The sequence below is a fragment of the Euleptes europaea genome, chromosome 19 (assembly GCF_029931775.1).
Source record: "Euleptes europaea isolate rEulEur1 chromosome 19, rEulEur1.hap1, whole genome shotgun sequence".
Classification (NCBI taxonomy): Eukaryota; Metazoa; Chordata; class Lepidosauria; order Squamata; family Sphaerodactylidae; genus Euleptes; species Euleptes europaea.
In genome coordinates, this window is record NC_079330.1 from 40,414,769 (window position 1) to 40,438,294 (window position 23,526).

General features: G+C 47.3%; 1 protein-coding gene across 1 annotated transcript in view; it reads left to right on the forward strand.

The window, feature by feature from the left end:
* Nucleotides 1-496: 496 nt before the first annotated feature.
* CALN1 (calneuron 1) overlaps nt 497-23,526 on the forward strand; it is a 204,463-nt gene continuing 181,433 nt past the window's right edge. The window contains exon 1 of the mRNA XM_056865300.1: nt 497-559. The gene's annotated coding sequence lies outside the window, so the exon portion shown is untranslated. The remainder of the gene's footprint in view (nt 560-23,526) is intronic.

Sequence of the window (23,526 nt, forward strand, 5' to 3'; positions counted from 1 at the left end):
TCTTCCCAGCATTCTTTGATTGCCAGCAGAGAGCCTGGAACACAAATTTCCCCAAATATAGTATTTGCAAAGAAAGCCATCTCTATTCAAATAAGAATTCTGTATCTAATTGTAATTGGCCAAAGCTATTTCCCTAAATTAATATTTTTAGGTTGCATTGAGTTTTCTATTAATCTCTAAACATCTGTTGGGCAGTTACAATGATTAAAGCTTATTATTATTATTAAGTTATTACACAACATTTGGTTTTTAAAGGAAGGTGAGTAGGAGACGCAGCATGAAAAATGTAAGAGTCTATAATTTTCAATCAATTATGAAGTAATAAAAGTTATGTTAACCTATCAACCTTTTGCAGAATCCCATCACTGCCTGTGATGTCCACTTGATATGCCTACACTTCTCCCAGGAACCACCGTTTCTTCTGTCCAATGGGGCTGACAGCACAACATGAAGAGGGCCAGCCCAAGCCAGAAGAAGACCAGAGGACAGAGTCTCCTGGAGTAAAGGAGAATACCTTAGAACTTCTGGGGAGAAGCAGATCATTGGAGTTCTCCACCTGGTGAGTGTTGTGTTTTCTTCTTTGTTTCCTAACTGATATGACCTAATTCAAGGAAGCCAGCATTCCACATGTGGATGAGGGATGGTTTTGACTTTCTCATCCCTGCTTTTTAACTCCTAATTCTTGTATTGTTTTCCCCGATTCATTATTTTCATTTGGTTTTCTCATGCAGAAAAACTGCATTACATCTATTCATTTTTAGTGCTGTGTATCTGTTATTCAGCACCATGTAAGTATGTGTATGTTAAGTTTGTGTTAACCTCCGACTCATGGCGACCCTATGAATCAATGTCCTCCAAAATGTCCTGTCATTATATAGATGATCTATATTGTATGTCTACCCTTGAATGAACAACTTATATTCTTATAATGAGGTTGGCTAGATCTTTGGATACTTAAATCCAGTGACTGGAGCTGTGAACGGGCAAAACAGATCTTTCTACAAACCTGAACAACTCCCCAGCTTTGCAGAAAAATGTGAAATCTTAAAAAAAAAAAAAAAATATTGAAGGTTTAAAAACCCCCAAAAATGATAAAAAGGAATGCCTGTAGCTTTAAGCAATGGATTTCCTCAGTGGCCATTGCTAGGCAACCACAGATTTCAGGCTTGGTTCTGTCAGTAAAAGGCAAGAGGGGGCAGGGTCTTTTCCAAGCCTACTGTGGCCTTTGAGTGAGGACTCATTGGGGCCGTGCCAGGCCTAGGGTTGCCAGATCCAAGTTGGGAAATTCCTGGACATCTTGTGGTTGAGTCTGAGGAGGGCAGAGTTTGGGGAGGGGAGAGGCCTCAGCAGGGCACAATGCCATAGAGTCCACCCTCCAAAGCAGCCATTTTCTCCAGGACAACAGATCTCTGTCCCCGGGAGTTCAGCTGTAATTCTGGGAGATGTCCAGGTCCCACTTGGAGGCTGGCAACCATACGCCTGGCAGCAACCTCGGAGGGACTTGATATCACCTGACTTGCATGACTCAACTAGGCCTGGCTGCTTGCTACTGTTCCCCAGCAGCCACCCTGTGAAAGCCAGCGTGGTGTAGCAGTTAGCGCTTCAGAGCAGGGTCTGCGAGACCCTGGTTCAAATCCCCATCTTGCTGTGGAAGCTCACTGGGTGATTTTGGACCACTCACATACTTTCAGCCTAACCTACCTTACAGGATCGTTGTGCAGATAAAAAGGAGGAGAGTAATGTAAGTTGCTTTGATCCCAACTGTGGAGAAAGACTGTAGTTTTCCTAGGTCGAGAGTGTGGTGGTGGTAGTGGGGGAGATGGAAAACATAAGACAGAGGGGCAGGTAAAGGTGTGTTGGGAAGGAGATAGGGTTGCACACTCCAGGTTGGGAAATTCTTGGAGATTTTAGGGGTGGCACCTGGAGAGGGTTTGAAGAGGGGAGGGACCTCAGCAGGGTATAAAGCCATAGACTTCACCTTCCAAAGCAGCCATTTCCTCCAGGGGAACTAGTGTTGCCAACCTCCAGGTAAGGGCTGGAGATCACCCAGAATTATAATTGATCTCCAGATGACACAGATTAGAAATGGAATAAGGAATGTCTACTCATTCCTAATGGAAATACTGTGTTTGGAGGTCCTGCATATCAATAAACACTTGGGCTAAATTATATGTTATCTATTAACTACACAACTACCTACAAGATCAAAGCAAAACTTAAATAAAGCAATAAATAAAGCAAAACTGTATTTATTTACTTCATTTATAGTTGGCCTTTCTCACTGAGACTCAAGGTAGATTACAAAATATAAAAATAAACTGAAACAAAAAGCAAAGACTTCCAATAAACAATACAGTAGGACTACGGGAACAAAACCAGAGGACAGTACAAACAAAAACTGTCTTAAAGCGATAAAAACTGCTTAAGGCATGGCATGTCATGATGCAGAAAGTGGGTTACAGAGGTAGATGGCAAAGCAGTAAAAGGGAAGGTGATGAATAGAATAAATATTGCAATAGGCTATCAAAAGCAAGCTGCTGAGCTGTTCCATTATACTACACTATTATACAAAAATGCCCTCCTGAACATTTCTGTCTTGCACATTCTGCAGAATTATAGAAGTCAGGTCATTCCACAAGATGGGAACCACCATAGAAAACGTGCATGAATTGGGCTGTTGTCAATCTTGCCCGTTTGCCCATTCTTGTTTCTTCACATAATTGTAGCAAACTAATCAAAACTGAAAGCAATCTGTCAGTGGATTTTAAGTGGGAATGGTAGCCTCTTCGCAAATTATGGTGTATACACAGGTTGGGTCTGGGCTGGAACCTAATGGGAGAGTAGGGGGCAGAAGCATGAGGGCATCATCAGTGGTATGATGTCATTTCCAAGTTGAACTTGGTTTTACCATAGGGTTTCCACTGAATCCTAGAGCAGCATGACATCACTTCTGGGTTCAGTATGGAAATGATGTCATACCATAGGCACAGCTGTGGTTTCCCCTGCTGGCCTGCCAAATGGCACCAGGGAGATCAGGCAACCATACTGTGGGTCTGTTGGGGAAACCCACTTAGGGGAACACTTACGTTTTCCCAAATAGCTGTTTTATTTTCTATTTTCCAGTTAAAAAGTTACTGATAGGTAAATCTTTTTGCAATCTATCTGTAGGGGACTGATGAGTCCCTGCTGCCCTTTGGGTGTTTCTGGTGGGAAGTTTCTGTCATTCCCCTTCTGTACTAACCAAAGGGGGAATGATGCCAATTTCTAATTGCTAATTTATTGTACATTGCCTTGCCAGAAGGTAAATTAGTGTACTTTTAAAGTAAATAATTCCCTGGAAACTCACTGATCAAAGACAAGCCCTTTTGGGCTTAACTCATGTTAATTTCTGCAGTGGAGAATGATCAGGTGGAGAATGACCAGGCGGTGCTCGCTCAAAGCAAGGCTGGTCTGGAATCCTTGATATTCAATCTGTGAAGCATCAGAATTCCCTTCAAAGCTTGAAGTAAGTCAGCATCACTCCTAGATGGGAAACATGGTAATTCCTACATGAAGCCTAGCATTTGTAAGCTCCTGACCCTTCGAACCAGAAATCACCACAGAGTCATATAGAATCCAAGCAGATGGCTTTTACTGGTCAAAAAGGCAATACAGTGCATACAGGGAACTATGGCAGCTATGAGAGTCTCACTAGCTGAACGATAATATAAAGCAGTAAATGGCGGGAGATTACTAAGCATCAGCAACGCATAAACAGAGTACACTTTCCCAGGAGTAGCATTCCCAGGCCTTGGTATGTGTGGTCGACCTTGAGGCTAGACAGTACAGCACAGACACAGAAACAATACTGAAACCGAGATAGCAGCCTGACATCCTGCTCCCCTTAAGGCCCCCTCCCAGTCTGTAAGGGGGCTGGTCTTGCCGGGTAGGCAGTGTGAAAGGCATTGACGAGTTTGGGGGCGGAGACATCTCGTGCGCGAACCCATTCGTCGTAGGCAGGGGGGAAGTGTTTCCAACGGACCAAGTACTGTAGGTTTCCATGGTGAATACGAGAATCAAGGATTTTGGAGACCTCGAAGTGCTCCTCCCCCCCCACCATAATGGGCTGTTCGGGAGGCGGATTGGGATGCCACTGTGGAGAAGCAGTATGGGGCTTCAGGAGGCTAATGTGGAAAACGGGATGCACACGCCTCAGGGTTTTGGGGAGAGCTAGCTCCACTGTGACCGGATTTATGATCCGTGTGATGGGGAATGGGCCAATGAATTTAGCATTGAGCTTAGGGCACGGACGGGTGGAACGTAGATTTTTAGTGGAAAGGTAGACCATTTTACCCACTCGCAGGTCACCCCCGGGGGAACGATGTTTGTCGGCTTGTGCTTTGTATTTGCGCTTGGCTCGATCGAGATTGCTAACGAGCCAGGGCCAGGTGGTACAGAGGGTGTGTGCCCAGGAGGCAACGTCAGGGTCTCCCTCCCCCTCCCCATTATTTCCAGGAGTAACAGGACCGAAATCCTGTCCATACACTGCATAGAATGGGCTAAAACCTGTAGATTGATGTACAGCATTATTGTAGGCATATTCTGCAAAAGGTAACAGTTCCACCCAGTTATCTTGGTGGTAGTTGACATAACAGCGTAAATAACATTCAAGTACAGCATTAACACGTTCAGTTTGACCATCTGTTTGAGGATGGTATGCAGTAGACAATCCTTGTTCCACCCCCACCAACTTGAGAAATGCTTTCCAAAACTTAGAAACAAAACCACTGCCGCGGTCACAGATTATTTTGCGCGGAAACGAATGTAACCTGAAGATATGTGTCACGAAGAGGCGGGCCAATTTTTGAGCAGAGGGGATCCCTGCGCATGGAACTAAATGGATCTGTTTGGAAAACAAATCAGTAACAACCCATAAGACAGTTTTTCCCCCGCTGAGAGGGAGATCAGTCATAAAGTCCATAGCAATCACTTCCCATGGTCTGTTGGGTATTTCAAGAGGTTGCAGTAGACCTGGGGGTTTGCCCTGTGATCGTTTCATTGTGGCGCAAACAGGACAGCTGCGAATAAAAGAATCAACATCGGACCGCATTCCTCCCCGCCAAAATTGTCTGCGCAATAAGTGGAGAGTCTTTAGGAATCCAAAGTGTCCAGCTGTTTTTATTCCATGAGCTAAGTGCAAAACGTCTTTTCGGAGTGCTTTGGGTACATATAATTTTGAGTCTTTGTACCAAGAGCCCCCCTGTTCTATTACACCAGGGGGTAGGGAGTGATTAGAGCGTTCTAAAAGGCAGTGGTCCCGAAGGGTATTCAACAAGGATTCAGAGATGGGAACCTTGGCGGGTACCCCCTCCCCCGCTACAGTGGTCTTAGGAACTGTTATGGGGGTAATGCTTACGTGCGGTGGTGCGCAGATTGCAGGCGGCAGGGCAGCCGGTGGGGTTGGGGGGGTGGAATCGGTTCGTTGGTGTTGTGGGGACGGCTGGGTAGCCGATCGGGTTGGAGGAGCTGGAGAGCTGGATCTGGGGTGCTGTTGCTGAGATCGAGTTTGTACGGCCAGTACAGGAAGGGCTCCCCTTTGCGTAGGGGTGAACAGAGAGTCGGTTGGCCTCTCAAGTTTTATCGGGTATTGCGGCAACCGGGAGAGGGCATCTGCGAGGACGTTTTGTTTCCCAGGAACATGCTTTAGGACGAAACGAAACTGAGCGAAGAATTCCGCCCAATGTTGTTGTTTCGCTGATAGTTTATGGGACCCCGTGAGGGCAGCTAGATTCTTGTGATCGGGGATTTTGGACCCTTCTAAGAATTGTCTCCATAGAGTCAATGCATGGTGAACGGCCGCTGCCTCTTTCTCCCAAATGGGCCAGTTCAATTGTGCGTGCGCAAATTTTCTCGAAAAGTACGCGCAAGGGTGAAGGAGACCATCCGGACCTTTCTGGAGGAGGGCCCCTCCCATAGCTACATCGGAGGCATCGACTTGCACAATAAACATTTGGTTTGGGTCCGGGTGCTGTAGTACGGGTTCGGATGTGAAGAGGCGTTTGAGGGCAACAAACGCGGCTTGGCATTGATCAGTCCACAGGATTTTTGCGGAGGGTGAGGTAGCCGCGTTTGCTTTCCCTTTAGTTTTTAGGAGATCAGTGATGGGTAGGGCCACTTGGGCGAAGTTAGGAATGAACCCTCGATAAAAGTTCGCAAACCCCAGAAACTGTTGTACTTGCTTGCGGTTGGTGGGGGGAGTCCAATCGAGAACGGCTTGGACTTTGACAGGGTCCATGCGAAGACCTTGGTGGGAGATTACGTATCCTAAAAATGTGAGCTGGTTTTGATGAAACTCGCATTTAGCCAGTTTTGCAAAGAGTTGGTGGTCGCGCAGGCGCTGCAGAACCTCTCGGACCAGAATTACATGCTCTTCCATGGTTTTTTGAATAAATAAGAATGTCATCCAAATAAACCACCACCCCGCGATACAGTAAGTCATGAAGGATTTCGTTGATAAGTTGCATGAAGACCCCCGGGGCCCCTTTTAACCCGAATGGCATTACGAGGAATTCATACATTCTGAAACAGCTAGAGAAGGCAGTGAGGTGCTCATCCCCTTCTCGGATGCGGATTCGGTAGTAAGCTTCCACCAAGTCTAACTTGGAGAATACCCGGCCCTCCTGTAACTGTCCCAAAATATCAGAAATTAATGGGATAGGATAGGCGTTGGTTTGGGTAATCGCATTGAGTTTTCTGAAGTCAATGCATAGACGAAGGTCGCCCTCCTTCTTTCGGACGAAAAACGCGGGGGCCGAGTTCGGGGCATTCGATGGGCGAATGAACCCTCTGGTGAGGTTTTTGTCTAGGAAGTCCCGGAGGACAGTGCGCTCGGAAGCGCTCATAGGGTAAATTTTGCTTTTGGTTAAAGTGCAGTCCTTGACCACCTCAATTGCACAGTCCGAAATCCGGTGGGGGGGCAAGGCATCACATTCTTTAAGGTCGAAGACATCCGCAAAGTCCCGATATACGTTAGGTAGGATTGGAGGTGCTGGGACCTCGGAGGTTAATGCTGGGATGGGCGGATATAACAGCGCAAAGTTCTGCCGGTGTTGGTCGCACATGGGACTAGCGAAGGAGATAGTGTTTGTTTCCCAGTTAATACTGGGACAATGTCCTTTAATCCAGTTAATACCCAGGACTACTTCAAATCGGATAGGGGCTATAGTGAAGTCTACTTGCTCCCAGTGGGAGCCAATTCCCATTGCCACCCCTATGGTGCGGTGATCGACTGGACCTCCCTGGAAATGGCTCCCGTCCATTTGGGCGAATTGGACAGGGGCGGGTAAAGCCTCAGATTCGGCTTTGAGTGCAGCAAAGGTGGCTTTGCTTATGAGAGTGCGACAGCAACCGGAGTCGATGAGTGCTTTAACGGGTAGTTGGGGGCCACCGTTAAGGTGTTGTAAAACTGCATCCACGTAGACGGTGGAGTCCACTTCTTTGATTTTGGTAGGAGCATTCGGTTTCGCAGGAGGATCTGCAGAGGTCTGTGGAGACGCTCCACTCACCACAGACCGGATCCGTTTTTTGACAAGTCGAGGGGAGATTCCAGGTTTAAGGCTGGAGAATTCCATGGGTTTGCCTCATCCGAAGAGGGAAAGTTGTCCCCCAATGGGGCACTTGTAATCCGAGACCCGGCGGGGTCGTTCGTAGTAGGCAGGGAGGCTGGGTCTCCAGCATGGAGTGCAGAGGGTGTGGGTCTTCCCGGAGCTGCGCTGCGGGTGGCCGCGGTGCCTCTGCGTGGTGAACGACCTCTGGCTCGGATTATCGTGCTGGGACGAAATAATTCAGGACGGTGCGGGCAAACAGCTGCAAAGTGGCCCATTTCTCCGCAAGTAAGACAGGCGCCTCTCTGAAATCGGGCTTCATGTTCCTGAGGCGGACGTGGAGGATTTCGTGGAACGGGCGGTGGTGCCTTGGATTGGGGCTTTTGGGTGCCTTTTTCCTTGTGCTTTTGACGAACTAGGGAAATAAAGCGTCGACGGCTTTCCACTTCCTTGGCCAATAGAATCCAATCTTCAAGGGTATCGGGATCACCCCGCATGTACGACCAGTTCAGAACAGCAGGGTGTAAGGCTTCCCTGAAATGGTGAATCAAGGTGGCTTCGCGCCAACCCACAATTTTACTTGCCAGCCGTTGAAATTCATCGGCAAATTCTCGAACTGGAGCAGAGCCTTGTCTTAGTTGTAAGAGTTCCGATTTGGCTCGTTCCCCCAGAAAGGGGTCTTCAAACCTCCTTCTCAGAGCAGTCATGAAGTTGTTGAGGGAACGTATAGCACAAGAGCGGGTGTCGAACTGGAGAACCATCCAGTCAGCTGCTTTACCTGTGAGAAGGGAAGCTACATAGCGCACCCGGCTATCCTCCGTGGGGAAAAGCTGTCCTTGTTCTCGCATATAACTGTCCACTTGATGCAAGAAACAAGGCAAAGTCTCGAGAGATCCGTCGTACGTAGTTTTCAATTTGAGCTGCTTCCAAGGGCCGGGCGCAGGCTGACCCGGTTGCACGGGTGGTCCGGGTGGAGGAACAATAGGAGCTCCAGGAGGCAGGAGTGGAGCAGGCACATTAGCGGGTGGCTGGGCGGGCACCCCCTGACCCGGTATCGGAACGGGCTGTGCCTGGGCTATCAGGGTTTGTTGCAATTGCCTGTTATCCTGAAGCATACGCTCCATTAGCTCTTGGAGTTGATCAACACGGTCTGAGAGCTCCCGATTCTGGGCTCGTAAGAGGTGAACATCCTTGCTTGGGCCCCCAGTAAGATGAGGTTTACTGTTCCGGAAGCTCGTAGCCCATTGAGAGCTGTCTCCATATAGATCTTCATCCTCCGACTCCCCTGAGTCTCGGCGTCGGTCAGCCAGGCGGCGTGCGCGTTGGGTCGTGCGCGACGGGACAAACGCCGGGGAAAAAGACAGACCTGATAGCCCCTGTACAGTGTCCTTGGGGTGAGTATCCCTTCTCGCCCGATCCCTATCCCTTGCTGCTGCCGCCTTAGCTGCTTCGGCAGCTTCCTTATCCGCAAGAACTTTGGCGTTCTCAAGTCTCAGGGCAGCCTCTGCCGTAACGCGCGGTAAAAGTTCCGTTTCCAGGAGTGTGAGTATGGGGTCGGGTTCCCCGCCCAGCAATGGTTGTATTCGAACCACCAGTGCGGGCGCATCGGCTCCAAATGTCGAGGTCAAAGTTTGAGCCAAGGTGGCTACCGGGGTATCCTTTGTACATTCCACAAGGAGAAGAGCGGTGCTAATAGCGATCCGCTTGGCTTCAGCTTGACAGCTGGGCGCATCAGGTATTAGGGAAAAACCCTCTGGCGGGGCTCCCGCCATGACGGAACTAGAGGAAAGAGTCTCTTGAGAAATTAAATTGTCCAAAAGTCCAGTTAGTACTTGTAAATCCTCAGTTGCCAACCGGGCATCGTCCAATAATTGATCCAAGTCTTGAAGATCTAAACGAGTATTAGTATCTTCCAACGTCAACATCCAGAGAATCCCTTTTAGAGATCGCCACTGTTCCTGTACCAGTCCCCTCAAGCGGCAAACCTCTAGGGTAGTCCTAAAAAGTTCAGCGACTATGTCCTGTAACAGGGTAGGATCCTTCCGAGAGGAATCCAGGGTAGTAGGTCACTCGGAGAGCCTCCCAGCTCCCATCCAAGTGGCAGGCGAACCCCCCTGGGCTCCAGCCTGACTAGTAGTACAATGAAGAAGGTGAAAGGAGATAGCTGCCATAATGTAAGCTCCTGACCCTTCGAACCAGAAATCACCACAGAGTCATATAGAATCCAAGCAGATGGCTTTTACTGGTCAAAAAGGCAATACAGTGCATACAGGGAACTATGGCAGCTATGAGAGTCTCACTAGCTGAACGATAATATAAAGCAGTAAATGGCGGGAGATTACTAAGCATCAGCAACGCATAAACAGAGTACACTTTCCCAGGAGTAGCATTCCCAGGCCTTGGTATGTGTGGTCGACCTTGAGGCTAGACAGTACAGCACAGACACAGAAACAATACTGAAACCGAGATAGCAGCCTGACAGCATTAGACATCTGAATACGTGGAAGACATCTGTCTGTCACATTATTTCCCTGTCCTCTCTCCAAGGAACACAGGTCAGCATACATAAGTCATCTCCATTTTTTCCTTTCAACAGCCCTGGAAGGTTGGCAGGATTGAGGGAATGTAATGAAAGTAAGATCGCCCACTAAGCTTCATAGCAAAGTGGAGATTTGAATCTGGGTCTCCCTTGCCCAACGGTGGTACTCTAACCACTGCACTGGCTGTCTAGGATTACAGTTGTGTTTTAGACTATGGCTGCATACTCAGACATGAGTAAAAAGGTAGCAGGGCCTTCTTGTGTGGGGCAGCCTCTCCCTTTGCTTCCCAAAACCTTCAGATCAAATGTTTATTTCCTCTCCCAACCTCCCCTCAGCCTTCCACCAAACTCCACCTTTATTTTTCAAAGAATAATAAATCACAGTTAATAAATTTACCAACATATGTTTGGCCCTTAAAAAAAAAAATTCAGTATCTCTTTTTTTTTAAGTTGAAAAGGTTCTCAAGGGGGCAGGGGAGAAGAGGCCAGCTGTTACCAGATCCCCAACCCTGCTGCTGGAAAGGATCTGAACTGGTTTTCAAGTGTTCAATGCTGACACGAAGCATTTATGCTTGAATGAATAAGGCCTGATTGGTCCCCAAGCAGAACTCCTGTTCTGATTATGTCCACCTGTATACAGCCTAAATCTGCTGAACTTGTGAGAAGACAGGAGCTTTGCACTGTTATCTAAAGGATAATAAACTGCTGAATTTGCTGTTTTCTCTTCAGTTCTCCACCTAGCATTACTACCACCAAGTTTTGCTTCACCGTAGCATAGCGACGCAATGGGGTCAGGGTGGTTTTGGTGCCGGCCCAGGGTTTCCCCCCAATAGCAATAATTTAAACTTTCCAAATAGCATTTGATGATGTCTTGAGTGGGTTACTAATTGTTGATGGCTTAGGAGGAGACCTTTTCAGAGATGTTCAACCTCCCTTTACACATACACACTGTTATATATGTGTGGGTGAAGCAAGAGGCCAGAGAAGGAGTTCCAACTTTATTAACACAATAGAAGGCTCTGAACTGCAACTGTATAGAACTAACCCAAACTGACTGTAAGGGCACAACACCCTGGCTTTGTTGGAATATGCAAGGCTGTCATATTAGCTGTGACAGGCAGAGTTAGATGGAATGGATCTAACTGTCAACCATGGGCTGATGTAATGGCCTGGAAAGCCCCTAGGAGGCCTGATTATACTGGCCAGATCCAGTTGAGGCCAGAGGCTAAGGTATTGTGCTGCACCTGGATGGTGACTCAGCGTGTACTACTAATTGATGCCTGGTGGTGGCATTATGTATATAAGTGTAAGACTCCATGAGTCTGTGTCGGGAGTTATGGTGGAGAGAGTGTGTATTTAGCACTGTAAATAAACAACTGAATTTCTATAAGCGCTAGTGGTTCTGGTGGTCATTCCTGGACGTTGGCACAATCCGCCAGTTCTCGCGTCAGGGTTTTGGGCCCAGTCTGCTATGCCTCACGGGACTAGTGGGAGTAGCACAGCAGCATCCAGGATTCCAGAAGCTAAGGAAGCAGTGGGAGGTTGAGTGGAGAGATGGCTCAATCTCAGATACCCGTGGAGAAGCTGACCTCAGACAACTATGCTACATGGTCGGTGAGATTGGAACATTATCTCAAGCGGGAGGCTCAGTGGGCAGCCATAGAGCATGTGCCTACAACTGCGATAGAGTGGGAACGGGACAGTAAGGCTCTAGCAAACATAATTCTGTCAGTAGACAATAGCCAGTTAGTCTATGTGGCAGGCAAGCCAAATGCTCATGAAGCGTGGGAAGCTCTGAAGACCATACATCTTCGGACTTCAGCTGGGACTATCCTCTCATTAATGAGGAGGCTGTACAGAAGCCATATATCACCCTACACGCCTGCAGCCGAGCACCTCAGAAGTCTAGCGGAGATATTCAGACAGCTAGAGCTGAGGGGGAAGAATTACTCTCCAGAGGACAGAATGCATATCATGTTGGGGTCATTGGATGACAGCTACCATGTGTTAATAACATCCCTGGAGTGTATGGACGCGGCACAGTTAACGCCTGAATATGTGTGGGGACGGATCCTTGAAGACGAAGCAAGACGGTGGGAGAGCCAGGATCAGATGGCTGCAGTCCAGGCGACACCGCATCGGGAGATAAGAGCAGCTCATCAATCGTCGCAGCAGACAGCAGCCCCACAGTTGGGAGTATGCCCCAGAGAGGGACCACCCATATAGCCAATGCCGATGACAACGCCGAAGACATCAGCCGAGCTGAGGGGCCATACTGGAGGGACGGCGTTCTACCCTGCGCAGATGTCTGAGAAGCAAGCACGTGGAGCTGGAAGGAGGAGTGGAATCTTCAAGGAGGAACCGGAGGAATGTGTGCTCTTTGTAAGGAAATGTTTCAGCTGTGGATCAACGAAGCATTTCAAAAGAAACTGCCCTAATGAACTGGCAAGGAGACATCTGAGAAAACAGACTGGAAATTCCTCGCATACCTCAGTTGTGCTGGCGGAGGCTGGAGAAGCAGAGCCTGTGGCTCATAGACAGTGGAGCCAGCAAGGTTTTTGTAAATAATGATTCAATGTTACAATCTAAAATGTGTTCAGCCAAGACCCATGTAAGTTTGGCGGACGGGAAATGTTTGGAGGTAGAATGTGAGGGGGAGGTGTTTTTCCCAGCTTTACACCATACTTTTAGAAATGTTTTATGCGTCCTAGGGCTTCAGAATAATTTATTGAGTGTGTCAGCTCTTGCACAGGCTGGTTTTACTGTGGTGTTTCAAGAGAAAACATGCCTGATAAAAAAGCAAGAGGCTGTACTATTAAAGGGGCACATTAAACAGGATGTGTATGTGGTGCACAGTAGTCCAGAAGAGTCATTTAATGCAGTGGAAGCATTAAACCCTAAACCACATGACGGATGTGCGCACCTCCTACACAGAAGGTTCGGTCATGCCGCCTATCCTACTCTAAAGAAAACCCTAGAGGCTTTAGGGGGTGACCTAAAACTAAATAAATGCAATTCCTTCTTGGACTGCATGGTTTGTAAATCAGTCAAAAGCAGGAGGGGGCCAGTGGCAAAAGCCAGTAGAAGGGTTAGTAGCCAACCCCTAGAGATCGTTCACATGGATCTGAGTGGCCCCTATCTGGACAGTGTTTCCAAAAACAGATATGCATTATGTATTGTGGATGACGAGATATGTTTTGGCTGGATTTATCTCTTAAAGCAAAAGAGTGAGGCTTGTCAAACTATCAAATATTGGCTTGCCAGAGTTGAGAGGCAGTTAAACCTCGAACTAAAAAAGACACAGTGTGATAGGGGTGGAGAGCTCTTATCACATACCGACTCAGTGGCTGGAGAGTAAGGGGATAGAGCAAAGACTTGCTAACCCCGCAGTCCCACAGGAGAATGGGGTCGCAGAGCGAAAAAATCAATATTTGCAGTCAATGATGCAAGCTCTGCTGGAAGACTCACAACTCAAACCTAGATTTTGGGGTGAGGCAATCAAAGTATCGAATTATTTGATAAACAGGTTGTGGACATCAAGCATAAATGATATTCCCTATAAGGTGTTATATGGGAAGAATCCCTCTTTGAAGCATCTGAGAGTTTTTGGGATACAGGCATCAAAGAAGAAAGGGAGGCAAAAAGTCCAAGCAACTACTTTTCCTAGGCTATCAAAATGCAGCCAAATCTTACAGGTTTGCAGATGCCCAGAACCGGATTACCTTTAGCAGGTCTGCTACCTTTGGTGAATCTTTTAACTGGTCAAGGCTGCATGGGGAGGAAAAGGAGCCGGAGATAGTGCAATTGCCTTTGAGTGAGCAGGCAGAAACCCAAGAGATAAACATTTCCCCGCAGGGAACTCCCAGCAGGGAAGCAGCAAGGTCTGAAGATTCAGAAGGAGGGGAGGCGGGGGAAATGGTGGTCAGACGCTCTGACAGGACAACAAAGGGTAAAGCTCCGATAAAATTTGGATTTGATGACTGTGTGAATTATGTGTCAGTACATGAACCGGCTAATTATCAAGAAATGCTTTCTCTGGGAGAGAAGAATTTATGGCTTGAGGCGATGAATTTAGAAATGGACGCTCTGAAGGAGCATAAGGTATTCACTCCCAAATCACTGCCAAGTGGACAACCACTAATAGGTTGCAGGTGGATTTTCAAGGTGAAAAGACTTGCTAATGGTGCTGTGCAGAGAAAAGCCAGACTGGTCTGCAAGGGATATAGCCAAAGAAAATACCTGAGTTATGACGAAGTCTTCAGTCCCACGATTCGGGCTGAATCAGTGAGAACTGTTCTGGCAGTTGCAGGGTTAAAGAAGTTAGAGGTATGGCACTACGATATCAAAACTGCATACCTGAATGCTCCCCTGAAAGAAACAATTTTCATGGAGCAAATTCCCGGGTTTAAACTGACAAAGGGAGCTCAGGTGTTACGTCTAAACAAGGCTCTTTATGGTCTCCATCAGTCAGCTAGGGAATGGTACAATTGTTTTGACAAAGCTATAAAGCAATTGGGATTCACACAGAATGTGGCTGACTCCTGTCTATATTCAAGAAGCACGGGGCAAGGCGTGTCTTACTTAATTGTGTTTGTTGATGATATCTGTATGGTGACTAATACAACACAGGAACAGATACAGTTTCAGAAGGAGTTGAGTACCAAGTTCAAACTGAAATGTTTGGGACCCATTCAAAGTTATTTGGGGGTACAAGTGACTAGAGATGAGGAAGGGTTTTATTCTTTATCTCAACCAAGCAAAATACAGCAATTGCTGGAAAGGTTTAATTTAACAAATGCAAATACTGTGGAATACCCAGTGGTCACAGGGTATGTGAAAGATGAGACAGAAGGGCAAGAAGAGTGTGACAGAGAGCTGTATCAATCTCTAGTCGGGAGCTTTCTCTATTTAGCTTGTTGGACCAGACCTGATATCTATCAAGCTGTACACTGTCTGACAAAACAAAATATGTCTCCTAAGCAAAGAGACTGGAAAACTGCTAAGCGGGTTCTTAGGTACTTGAAGGGCACCGTGGATAAGCAGTTACACTTGAGAGCAGAGGAGGGAAGCTTGACAGCTTATGCGGATACTTCCTGGGCAGATGAAAAAGATTCAAGATCTACAAGTGGGTATATTTTGTATCTGGGAAAGGCACCAATTCATTGGAAGTCCCAAAAACAATCATTCGTGGCTCATGTGAAGCGGAGTATAGCGCCATTAGTGAGTGTGTGGGACAAGTGGAATGGTTTGTGTTCTTGTTAAATGAATTGGGTGTCCAGGTATCTCTGCCAGTGAAGGTGTTTTCTGACAATGAAGCAGTGAAAACTCTTGCCAACAAGCAATCTTTTAGAGGCAAGAGCAAACATGTTAAAATAAGGTACCAAAATGTGTCAGCTGAGGTGATGAATGGTCAGATAACTGTAATAGAATGTGCAGGTGTAACTAATATAGCAGATCTGTTTACCAAGGTGGTGGATTGCAACAGATTTTTGCCACTGTCCAAACTAATATGACATACTTGAGAAGGAGTGTTGGAATATGCAAGGCTGTCAAATTAGCTGTGACAGGCAGAGTTAGATGGAATGGATCTGTCAACCATGGGCTGATGTAATGGCCTGGAAAGCCCCTAGGAGGCCTGATTATACTGGCCAGATCCAGTTGAGGCCAGAGGCTAAGGTATTGTGCTGCACCTGGATGGTGACTCAGCGTGTACTACTAATTGATGCCTGGTGGTGGCATTATGTATATAAGTGTAAGACTCCATGAGTCTGTGTCGGGAGTTATGGTGGAGAGAGTGTGTATTTAGCACTGTAAATAAACAACTGCATTTCTATAAGCTCTAGTGGTTCTGTTAGGATTCGGGGACCAATTCCTGTGAGGGAATTCCCGGTACTTAACTTTCTGCTACCAATTCAGAGGGAATGGATCGTTCCTCTTGTGCTATAGAGAATAAGCTTGATCGCACACACGCACAAAAGACACAAAACGTTTGTCTTTGAAGTAAAAAACAATCTTTACTCTAACTCAGGGTAAAGGGTAAAATATCACTGGGAGTAAAAACAAAGAATCCTGTCTACATTCTATGTTCCCTAGACTTGCCAGAGAAGTCTCTGGCAGGCACTAAGCTTCCTCATGAGTAGGCATTCTTGAGAGCAAGAAAGCCTCTCATCCTTCCATGCTGGCATCTAGAGAAGAACTCAGTAACTGCTTTCTCTTCTAACAAAGAAATCGAAAGCAGTTAAACATGCAAATCATTGTATACGTGACCCTTGGGCACGGCCGCAATGGCCACCAAAACTGACCACTTGGTCAGTTACAATATTAACCCCTTAACTGTCTGACATGTAACAAAGCTCGCTATCTAATACCCAACAATCCCCTTTTCGAGGTTTAGTTACATTCAGACATATAAACACAATGCATCACGTAAGTATTCAAACTGTTGTCTAGGCAGTGGCTTCGTCAGGATATTGGCCACCATCTCTTTACTTTCACAGTACTTTACTTCTACAAGACCTCTTTCTTGTTTGTCCTCTTTCTTGTTTGTCCTTTACTGAGTCCATTTTGATTCGAAGAAGTTTCTTCCCTTTCTTAGAGTTCTCGCCATTCAGTAGTGCTATACACGCTTGATTGTCCTCAAACATTGTAGCAGGTGTCAGTTCATCTAAGGTTCTGGTGGTCATTCCTGGACGTTGGCACAATCCGCCAGCTCTCGCGTCAGGCTTATATGCGCAACCCAACCACACGGAGCCACGCCCCCCAAGTCCGCAATTGGCCGGTAGTAGTCCACTGTCCAATGGGAACTCAGGAGCAAACCAAGTCCGTGATTGGGCAGCTTTAGACCACTGTCCAATAGGAACACACAGGCAAAGGAGCCTGGCGCAGACTTCAAACTCAACCTGAGCCTTGCTTTCTGCTGCATAGGTAACACGCACCCTACTCCCATTTGGCAGATGAAGCTGTTTGAAGAAGCAGGGCCATGCCTTAAACAGAGATGTTGCCTCTTCTAGTCAAGCAGAAGGACGCTGTGTACTCTCTGTGTGTTTTCAAGGAGAAAGCAGCTTGATATGTACCCAACTGCTGTACTGGAATGCAGTTATTACAAAGTTGTTTTGCTGTTTCTAATCTGGCATTGGGAAAGCTTAAAAATTGAAAGAGAGGGAGAACATCTCAGTTTGTTTATTCAACTCCTCAATTCCAGGCATTAATCGCTTGTTTTTGATTGGCTCGGGTCATCACTCCCGAGGTTTCTTCAACCTATGATGCTGGGAGTCTGGTTCTTGCATCACTGATTTGACATGCTTTTCTGGTACTCTGTAGGTCATAGTACTAAGTTATCAGTCACCTAGCCTGACTCTGCTTCATTCAGTGTACATTTAAAATAATAATATATGAACAACATCTTTGTTTCTTGAGCTGGTTCCACAATCTGCCACAAATGGGTGCCTTGTCCCCTTCCATTCCTTATATTGTTTCAAAATCTCACTTTGCACCATGTACCACTCCAGAATCAGAAACTTCTGATTTCACAAAATAATTTCTAATATTACTTCCAGAATTGGAGAATACACACTTTGCCATGGCTTTCTTTTCTGCCTCTTTCCCCTTTCGGAATCACCAATGCACATCCATAAAGACTGCTAAAGAAAATCTGTCTTTATGTGATCATATATATGAGTGCATCTAAGTTCTTTTTGTGCAGCACCATACTGACATCAAATGCACTCTGGCAAATTGGTAAAACACCACAAAAAGGGAATCTTGGCATGACTGTACACATGGTGGCATTTTTACAGTGTTCTATAGCTGTTCATTTTCATACCAGTAACACATTGGGGGGGTGCATCTAAAGATTCGTGTGCAACAATCCACACATGCAGGGAACTATAACAAAAGCATTTTAAAAAAATGAAACAATGAACATAAGAACATAAGAAAGGCCCTGCTGGATCAGACCAAGGCCCATCAAGTCCAGCAGTCTGTTCACACAGCGGCCAACCAGGTGCCTCTAGGAAGCCACAAACAAGATGAGGGCAGCAGCACCCTCCTACCTGTGTTCCACCGCACCCAAAATAATAGGCATGCTCCTCTGATACTAGAGAGAATAGGTATGCAGCATGACTAGTATCCATTCTAAGTAATAGCCATGAATACCCTTCTCCTCCGTGAATATGTCCACTCCCCTCTTAAAGCCCTCCAAGCTGGCAGCCATCACCCCATCCTGGGGCAGGGAGTTCCACAATTTAACTATGCGTTGTTTGAAAAAATACTTCCTTTTATCTGTTTTGAATCTCTCGCCCTCCAGCTTCAGCAGATGACCCGCATTCTAATATTATGGGAGAGGGAGAAAAACCTCTCCCTGTCCACTCTCTCCAAACCATGCATCATTTTATAGACCTCTGTCATGTATCCCCTCAGCCGCCTTCTTTCCAAGCTAAACAGCCCTAAGCGTCTTAACCGCTCCCCATAGGACAGTTGCTCTAGTCCCCTAATCATTTTGGTTGCTCTTTTCTGCACCTTCTCAAGCTCTGCAATATCCTTTTTTAGGTGTGGTGACCAGAACTGTACTCCAAGTGTGGTCTCACCATAGATTTGTACAAGGGCAGTATGAGATCAGCAGTTTTATTCTCAATTCCTCGTCTATTTATGGCCAGCATGGAATTTGCCTTTTTTACAGCAGCCGCACACTGGGTTGACATCTTCATTGAGCTATCCCTAACCCTACCCCAAGATCCCTTTCTTGGTCTGTTGCTGCCAGCACAGATCCCATCACTGTATATGTGAAGTTGGGATTTTTTTGCCCCAATATGCATCACTTTACACTTGCTCACATTGAATCTCATTTGCCATTTTAATGCCCATTCTTCCAGTATGCAGAGATCCTTCTGGAGCTCTTCACAGTCCGATTTTGTTTTAACCACCCTAAACAATTTGGCGTCATCTGCAAACTTGGCTACTTCACTGTTCAACCCCTGCTCCAGGTCATTGATGAACAGGTTGAAAAGCACCGGTCCCAACACAGATCCCTGAGGCACCCCACTGCTCACATCCCTCCACTGGGAGAACTGACCATTGATTCCTACTCTCTGCTTCCTATTTTTCAGCCAGCTCTCAATCCATAAGAGGACTTGTCCTCTTATCCCATGACTATGAAGTTTGCTTAGCAGTCTTTGGTGGGTAAGGCTTAATGTACAGTTCCACTGTTGGAAATGCCACCAGGGTAATTTAGGACTCAAGAATCCTAGGAGAAATTCAGAATTAATACATCTAATTTTCAACATGGCCCCATCAGTGGATACTTAAATTTGGAGATTAACACCATAAACAGGGAGAGCTTTCTAAAATCTGTGAAAAGCCCCAGGTTTACAGAAAAAAAAATTAAAACTTTTTTTTTTAAAAAAACCTGAAAATGATAAAAGCAGTGCTGGTAGCTTTATGAAACAAATGCCCTGGCTGGCCGTTGATAGGCAACCACAAAAATATTGCCAGCCTGCAAGCCTCTGTTTCTGTCAGTAAGAGATAGGAGGGAGGGAAGGGCCCTTTTGGGGCCCTATCTGGGGCCCTTGAAGAAGATTGGCGCCAGGCCAGTGAGCAAGCACAGGTGACCTGCTGTCAGCCCTTGGCCCACAGAACCAGAAATCACCACAAAGTCGTATAGAGTCCAAACAGATGGATTTTACTGATCAAATAGGCATACAGTGCAAACGAATAAAATGACAGCTATGAAAGGCTCACTAGCTGGGAGATATTATAAGGCAGGAAAGGCGGGAGATTACACGCAGGAATACAGTTTCCCAGGAGCTGAGTTCCCAGGCTTAGGCTTAGGCATGCGACCTTGGGGGGCAGACAATACAGCACAGAGACAGAGGCAATAACGAAACCGAGATAGCAGCCTGACATTCTGCTCCCCTCAAGGCCCCCTCCCAGTTCGCAAGGGGGCTGGCCTGTTCGGGTAAGCAATGTGAAAGGCGTCAACGAGGTCGGGGGCGGAGACATCCCGTGCGCGCACCCATTCGTCATAGGCAGGGGGGAAATGTTTCCAACGAACTAGATACTGGAGAGTACCATGGTGAATACGGGAGTCAAGGATCTTGGAGACTTCGAAGTGTTCTTCCCCCCCCACCATGATGGGTTGCGCAGGCGGTGGGTCCGGATGCCACCGTGGAGAAGCAACATGGGGTTTGAGGAGGCTTATGTGGAAAACAGGATGCACACGCCTCAAAGATTTGGGGAGAGCCAGTTCCACTGTGACAGGGTTTATGACCCGAGTAATGGGGAAAGGGCCAATGAATTTGGCGCTGAGTTTATGGCACGGTTGGGTGGACCGGAGGTTTTTGGTGGAAAGGTAAACCAAAGCACCCACTTGCAGATCACCCCCGGGGGAGCGATGTTTGTCAGCTTGCGCTTTGTATTTACGTTTGGCCCGGTCGAGGTTGCTAACGAGCCAGGGCCAAGTGGTACGGAGGGCGTGTGCCCAGGAGGCAATGTCGGGGTTCCCCTCCCCCTCTACATCATCTGTAGGAACGATGGGACTGAAATCTTGTCCATACACAGCGAAAAACGGGCTAAAACCTGTGGATTGATGCATGGCATTATTGTAGGCATATTCTGCTAAAGGTAACAGTTCTACCCAGTTATCCTGGTGGTAGTTAACATAACAACGCAAATAACATTCGAGTACAGCATTGACACGTTCAGTTTGACCATCAGTTTGAGGATGGTATGCACTAGACATTCCCTGTTCCACCCCCACCAACTTGAGGAAAGCTTTCCAAAACTTAGAAACGAAACCACTTCCGCGGTCACAAATTATTTTACGCGGAAACGAATGTAAACGAAATATATGCGTTACGAAGAGGCGGGCCAGTTTCTGAGCAGAGGGGATCCCTGCACATGGAATCAAATGTATTTGCTTAGAAAACAAATCAGTAACAACCCACAACACAGTTTTACCCCCACTGAGAGGGAGATCAGTCATGAAGTCCATAGCAATCACTTCCCAAGGTCTGCTGGGCGTTTCAAGAGGTTGTAGCAATCCCGGGGGTTTGCCCTGCGATCGTTTCGCAGCGGCACAAACGGGACAGCTGCGGATGAAGGAGTCAATGTCGGAACGCATTCCCCCCCACCAGAACTGTCTGCGCAATAAGTGAAGGGTCTTCAGAAACCCAAAGTGCCCAGCTGTTTTGGCTCCATGAGCTAAATGTAAAACGTCCTTCCGGAGAGCTTTGGGTACATACAATTTTGAGTCTTTGTACCAGGACCCCCCTTGTTCCAAAACACCAGGAGGTAGGGTATGAGCGGAACGTTCTAAAAGGCACTGGTCCCGAAGGACCGTCAAAAAGGATTCGGAGATGGGGAGCTTGGAGGGAGCCCCCCCGTCGGTCCCGGAGATTTGAGAAATAGTTATAGGGTTATTGCTTACGTGCGGCGGCGCGCAGACTGCAGGCGGCTGAGCGGTCGGAGGGGTAGGAGGGGCGGGAACTCCGGTCTGTTGTGGTGGCGGCTGGGCAGCCGGTTGGGCTGGCGGAGCTTGCGAGTTAGGGAAGGTGTGTTGATGCTGGGATCGGGTTTGCACAGCCAGCATAGGTAGGGCCCCACGTTGCATAGGGGTGAACAGAGAGTTGGTGGGTCTTTCGAGTTTTACCGGATATTGTGGTAAACGGGAGAGGGCATCCGCGAGAACGTTCTGCTTCCCAGGGACGTGCTTCAGGGTGAAACGGAACTGAGCAAAGAACTCCGCCCACCGTTGTTGTTTCGCCGATAGTTTATGGGACCCCGTGAGGGCAGCTAGATTTTTGTGATCGGTCCAAACTTCAAAGGGTACTTTAGACCCTTCCAAGAATTGCCGCCATAAAGTCAGTGCATGATGAACTGCAGAGGCCTCTTTCTCCCAGATGGGCCAGTTTAATTGAGCGTGCGCAAATTTTTTTGAAAAGTAAGCGCAAGGGTGAAGAAGACCGTCCGGTCCTTGTTGGAGGAGAGCCCCTCCCATGGCTACATCGGAAGCATCGACTTGTACAATGAACATTTGATTTGGGTCTGGGTGCCGTAGCACCGGCTCCGAAGTAAAGAGGCGTTTGAGGGCCAGAAAGGCGGCTTGGCATTGCTCAGTCCATAGGATTTTTGCGGAGGGCAAGGCAGCCGAGCTTACTTTTCCCTTAGTTTTCAGTAGGTCCGTAATGGGTAGAGCCACTTGGGCGAAGTTAGGGATGAATCCCCGATAGAAGTTTGCAAATCCCAGAAATTGCTGTACTTGCTTACGGTTGGTGGGGGGAGTCCAATCGAGGACGGCTTGGACTTTGGCGGGGTCCATGCGAAGACCTTGGTGGGAGATGATGTATCCCAAAAACGTGAGTTTGCTTTGGTGAAATTCACACTTAGCTAGTTTAGCGAACAGTTGATGGTTACGCAGGCGTTGTAGAACTTCTCTGACCAGAGTCACATGCTCGTCCATAGTTTTCGAATAAATGAGAATGTCATCTAAGTAGACCACCACCCCACGATATAGAAGGTCATGTAGGATTTCATTGATGAGTTGCATGAAGACCCCCGGGGCCCCTTTTAATCCGAACGGCATTACAAGGAATTCATACATTCCGAAACAGCTAGAGAAGGCAGTGAGGTGTTCATCTCCTTCGCGGATACGGACTCGGTAGTAGGCTTCCACCAAGTCTAATTTAGAGAATACACGGCCTTCCTGTAATTGTCCCAAAATATCCGATATTAATGGGATAGGATAGGCGTTGGTCTGGGTAACCGCATTGAGCTTTCTGAAGTCAATGCACAGGCGAAGGTCGCCCTCTTTTTTCCGGACGAAAAACGCGGGGGCCGAGTTTGGGGCATTCGAAGGGCGAATGAACCCTCTGGCGAGGTTTTTGTCCAAAAAGTCCCGGAGGACAGTGCGCTCGGAAGCGCTCATAGGGTAAATCTTACTTTTGGTTAATGTGCAGTCCCTTACTACTTCAATCGCACAGTCTGAGGCCCGGTGGGGGGGTAAGGCATCACATTCCTTAAGGTCGAAGACATCTTCAAAGTCCCGGTATACAGCGGGTAGAGCCGGTGGTACTGGAGCAGTAGAGGTTAACGCTGGAACGGGCGGAAATGGCAGAGCAAAGTTTTGCCGATGCTGGTCGCAGGTGGGACTAGCGAAAGAAATAGTGTTTGTTTCCCAATCAATACTGGGACTATGTCCTTTAATCCAGTTAATTCCCAAGACCACGTCAAATCGGATAGGGGCTATAGTGAAGTCTATTTGTTCCCAGTGGGAACCAATTCCCATTGCCACCCCTATGGTGCGATGATCAACTGGACCCCCCTGGAATTGGCTCCCGTCCATTTGAGCAAATTGGACGGGGGCGGGTAAAGCCTCTGAGTCGGCTCTGAGGGCAGCAAACGTGGCTTCGT